The sequence below is a fragment of the Branchiostoma floridae genome, chromosome 2, assembly GCF_000003815.2.
Source record: "Branchiostoma floridae strain S238N-H82 chromosome 2, Bfl_VNyyK, whole genome shotgun sequence".
In the NCBI taxonomy this organism is placed as follows: Eukaryota; Metazoa; Chordata; class Leptocardii; order Amphioxiformes; family Branchiostomatidae; genus Branchiostoma; species Branchiostoma floridae.
In genome coordinates, this window is record NC_049980.1 from 6,313,463 (window position 1) to 6,319,462 (window position 6,000).

Sequence of the window (6,000 nt, forward strand, 5' to 3'; positions counted from 1 at the left end):
GATAGGCCCTGGGTTGTTTTAGTTTTGACTTGTAAAATCAACGCCATAACACCGCCACATACAAAAATATTGTTATAGAGGTCATCTCAAGATTGTCTCGAGCACCTAAATATCTTAAGTGTATATACCTCATGCTTACTGATGATGCATTGGTACATCTCTTTAAATGACCTTAAATTCATGTATTTCTCTCTCGTAGTGTTGTATGGTACCTGGTGGAAGTATGAAAGTTGATGTTACATCTACATGTAAGTAACTTGAGTTAGCATGAATGCATGCCCAAAATACAATACTTATTTTGCATAGTTCATGAGGAACGTTTTCACGGTCAGTTGTGGATCATTGTGTTCCATCACAGGAACTTGAAACGCATACAATGTATAATTTAGACAGAGTCGACTCTTCGAAGATATCGATTATGCGAATGGAACCTAATTTCAATTATTCATTCAGGAAATACTAAACTGACCGTGATGGTAACTATGTAACTTATATAACGTTACTTGTGAGTGTAAAAAGCACGTGATGTTATACATCGTTAGGCAAATATTATTCTAATGATGACACAATTTACTATTATAATAATAGTAGTGACGTTATGTGACAGACTGACAGGAACTGGTGAGTCGGATGAAAAGATCTTATCCATGTGAATTGTGATGAATAACCCCTTACTTGGCGACGTGGCAGTGGGGACCCCTAGCTGTTGAAGTAATCACTGCAGATCGATCGCAACACTGCTGCAGTACTTTCATTGATCACTAGAAGCCGCTTTTTATCCATTCCTAGATACTCATTGGTCACAAAGGCAGCACCAGTGCATGGTGAGATTTATTCAATTCATGACTAGTTTTACCTATCGAACTTGAATGAAAAAAGAGACGTTAACTGCAGAAATTTCAATTTTGATTAAGATTCCCAGATACTGGACACACTGGAACACCATATATACCCATAAATATGCGGGCTCAGCAGTACAAGGGTTAAGACATGTAGAAACATTGCAAGAGACATGTTATATTTCAGATCTATTAGATATGATTTGGGTCCAATTTCTAGCCTCGACCGACCCCTAATCTGAAGTGGTTAGTCCCTAAATTGACGTCAACTAAACCCAGTATGGCGGCATTGTTTGAATCTTCGAGCGGAAAGACGTTGGAGAAATTTGACTTTTTGGACACTTGGGATTTGCGAGCTACTATGGGGGTAAGTTTTCATGATCTGGAATATTCACAGATGAGATTATAACACCTTATGACACGCCTATTTTAATATTATCGCCAATACAGATATCCATTAGTGTCATTACTTCCATGAAGATGGAAGGTATTGTTGTCGGTTAAAATAATACACTGCAATACTGACTAGATATGATAGGAGTCGCTGTGAGACCGCCTGCAACCATGCCGATTTTTAGAACAACACTTTCTGCAATGAAGTACCTCGTCCCTCCTTTTAAAAGATGCAAACACAGTAAAACACCACACACTCTTGATGGGGAGCCGTTTGTTTCAGGCACTGCGCGGAATTTATGCATAAACTCAATTCGAGAATTTCTTCTCTGGTTGACTCCGTTGTGCCTGGAAGAAAGGACTGGACTGAACGCCGAACGAGATATAAGCATGAAGAGCAGAAGCGTGGAGAAAAATACGAATTATTTACAAATTTTTATCCTCTTCGTGCTGTGTAAAGTTATGTACTTGGAATTCCGTGATTATTTGCAAAAGAAACATATCTATGACGATATACAAAATGTAACTTTACCGCTATAACGTTCTACATCAGTGGCGTCAGCCAAGTTAAATTCACGATTTCGTTCCATTTCCTTTATGGGGTGTATTTTTACGATGTCTGGTTCCGAGAAGCTCAGACTAAGTCATATGTCTTCATAAATGTTTTCGGTCTGAAGTGTTGGCAACGTACCAAAATGGTTCACATCTTGTACTTTTTTTTTTTTTAGTTTCCTCAGTGCGAGGCCATATGGGCCACTTCTGGGCACTGAAGTTGCGCTCATTACAACACTACTTCACCTTTATTCGCAGGATAACCTATATCCGTTTGGGGGATTTAGGTATATCAAGTTTAAAACTACGGTAGTTTAAAACTACAATGTTTTGATAATACTGCAATTTGAAACTTCCGTCCGTCAACTTGATATCCCTACATGTACGTTGCCTGTTTAAAATACAACGGGTATAGGTTACCTCGGATAAAGGTGAACTAGCGTTAAAACACAGGGATAAATCTTCTCACAGTTTGGTATTCATCACTTTGTCCAGATCATCTCCAGACTTTCTGAAAACGAAACGAATCTTGTAACGATTTTGGATCTGTAAACATAGATTGCAGACAACGTAATGTCATCCACATTCAGTTAAATGAAGAAAGATAGTCCATTTTACTACCCAGACGTTAGCGTTACCTTGTCAAGGTCCCTAAACTATTGGATGCACCCTTCCCGGCGGGTCAGCAGTTCAATGCTAATCCCATGTTCCAGCGGATTGATTAAGTGCGATGTCTGCGTGCAAAGCAGCTGTGATACGTCTAGCCGCGCCGGTGAATAAAAATCCAATGAAGCACATGTCAAGGTTAGAATAACCTTGGTGGTGATAGTCGCTGGTTTCTATTTTGTACGTAATGTCGGGTTTAGGTTACATTTAGTGGAACTGAATTAGTGGCTCAATGCATCTACATTCATATAATGAAACCCGCAAATAACCCCACTAGGGGCAAAGCAGGAGGGAGTTTAGATCCCAAGGAAAGACCCAACTGTGTCACGACCGCGACAAGCAGAATGCTCCATTCTGGTACATACTGTCCGTAGTCTGGCTATACTGTCCGTGGAACAAGAGAATACTTCTAGGCGTCAGCTCTGGCCAATAGATGTTGCAATTTGTGTTGGTGGCTCCCTAGGGTGCGCTTCTGGGCTGGTTTGAGAATACTACTAATATCATGATTAATGTCGCTGTTGATGAGTTCATAGAATGTGGTGAGGTGGGCGTTCCCCTTTTTTTCGGGGAGAAAAGGACAGACTAAGGCCTCCTGAAAGAATATGCTTCTTTGAAAATCGAAAACCTGATCACGAAGGTTGAAAGTGAACCGTGCATGACGAATTCATGACCAAATGCAAACGATAGCTTCGGTCAATATGCAAATGACTGTGAACACACATCGAAACAGACAAACAAACAGAATGAAAACAATACCTCCGTTTCCACGTATGTAACAACGTTTCCCACTTTCATATTTCTTTTTGTTTTTTCTTCAGTACTTCCGTGTCTGTTTCTGAAACACAAGCACGCACACACTTCACATACAGCGGGTCTTGAGTTATATATAATTGCGAAAAGCACTTTACACCTACCCGTTTGAGCGATCTCTTGCCGCACACTGTACCAAGTCGTAATGGAGGGCGAACTTCTCATTTTGCAAGAGCATCCGTTCACCTACCACGTAGAGAGGTGGGCATGAATTCTGCACCATCTGTCTCTAGAGATAACGCCAGGTCACCTTTATCCGCAGGGCAACCTATATCCGTTGTAGTTAAAGACGGCATTTAGGGATATCAAGTTTACGGTTGTTTCAAACTGCAATGGTTGGAAACTTTTGCATTTTGAAACAAGAGTCCCTCGACTTTATATCCCTAGATAACCTGTTTCTAGATACAATGGATATAAGTTACCCCCGAATAAAGGTGAACTAGCGTTGCCGACCACTGAAATCTGATTAAAGAAGAAACGCGCGAACAGACATGTAAGGAAAGAAATGTCAGGACTCAAACATCATCCGATTTTAACAAGGGAGGGCGGTTTTAGGAACACTGTACGTCTTGGTTTTGAAAGAGAAGATCGTTTGTGGCTTAAGCTTTTATATCTTTACATGTTTATTTTTCAATCGTTGTTTTGAATCTTTATGTCTAGAGACAGTATCTTTCCTTGGTGCTGAAAGAGACATCATCTGTAGAACTAGCTTGTACATGTACGGGATAATGCAGATTGGTATTGTTTTCATTGTTGTTCGTTTTATTGTTGCAGCAATTAGATGTGTACATGGGCCTTCACTGGTATTTTAAAGTGAGGAAGAATAAGTATAGTGGATAACAATTTCTTTGTACGCAAGCTGTAATGATTAATAATATTTTTTTTTCAAGACCGACCCTTCGGTGACCGCCTGTCACCTTCTTCAGGGCAATTCTGACCAGTTCTGTTATGTACTGCAGGTAGATGTCGCTGTTAGCAGATGCGGTCCCAACCGTAGAGCATTTACGCAGCTGCCGTGTTAACAATGCAATCCCAAACGTAGCTAGGTAATACCGAATCGTCGAGCTTGTATAAACAATTTGTTTACAAAAGAACTTATCTATTGTCTTACCAATCTGATCGATGAATCCAATTTGCGAAACAATCAAAGTTGCCCTAGAACATGATAATCTGACAAAACCTCTTGGACAGTTTACCGGAATCCATTTCCCTGTGTGATATATATATATATATGTTCGCTCTGTGCGAGCCACGCTAATAGTTAGAAGCGGGTCCGTTTTACTCCAATCCACACAGCAATTTCCATCCATCAGCGGACATCATAACCCCTAATTGTCAATATTTTTCCTGAGGAGAAAAAAAGAACGGAGTTCCTTTGCACGATGCCGTAATTTGCCATTGATTGGTTCGATCGCAGAGCCTTCTGGGATCTAGTGGGCGTGACCATCTTCCGGAGAAGCCGGCCGGACGAGATCTAACCGCTCTCCCAACACACCGAACCAGGTTTGTCGCTTTTCCATGTATCTTTATAAGAATCTAATAATAACATCAAGTACATGGGTTACGTACTGCAATTTCATTTCGCATCTATTGCTAGCTTCCTTTCCTTTTAGATGACAGTGATTTTCTGGGTCCGTTTTGCAATCTACTCGTGTTCTGTCCATGTAGTATTTGATCTCCAAGCAGGAGTATATATGGAGCATATTCTATCCGTCTGTTCGCAGCGGTTTGCGAGTTTCTTTGCAAGTGTTATGTGGGTTTTTTTTCTGCACCCAGACAACATTCTGCAAAAGGAATTACTTTACAAGTTGGGGCTAAACACACGCGCGTAGAGATACAAAATATATATAGAGAGATGGGTCTCATGCTATTCTAAGTCAGAAACACTGTGTGAGGGAGCTTATTTCACATTCTGTTGCGGTGTCCCAAATGTTGCTAATGTCACCAATTGGTTGGATCTGTTTGCCTGTTGTTACATTGGTGTAAACGTCCAGTGGATTGATGACGTACTTGGAAAGTTGTTTACACGACGTATCTCGAGATTTCGTCCGAGATTTCTTATTTGAGAATTTCTATTTGCTACATTTCACATTACGAGATTTCTTACCTTTCTTACGAGATTTCTCATTTGCTACATTATGAAATTTCTTATTCAAGAATTCTTATTTGCTACATTTGTGTAAACGTCCACTGGATTGATGACGTACTTGGAAAGTTGTTTACACGACGTATCTCGAGATTTCTTCCGCCGCGGGAAATCTTGTGCGACACCGGCTGCCCGGGTCAGGGCGCCCGGTACTTTATCACCGCCTTGCAGTCGTCCGCCCACGGGAAATTGCGTAAAGTCACACTGACTTAATTCTATTGATGACATCCTGTGGAAGCCCAAAAAATAATGCGCGAGGGCGGAAAAAAGACAAATCCAGCAAACAAAATGCTTCGATCTTTAGAGACGTATCACATAAGATTCGTACGAATCTCGTAAGGCTCGTGCAAATGCTTAGGCACCCCTTCATTGACCACAGAAACACGTAGAAGAGAAGCTGGGGCCATCTATGTGCTTGAATGTTTGCCTTCTTACAATGGTGGACTTTTGGTGTACATTGCTTGTATGTAGTAATAAATTTAGATTAGTCACTTGTACCTAGCCCACATACGATCACTTCATGTTAGTACGTTAGTATTTGATTTTATTCATTTGCAATTAGCATGGGCATAAATTTGCAATAAAACATATCAT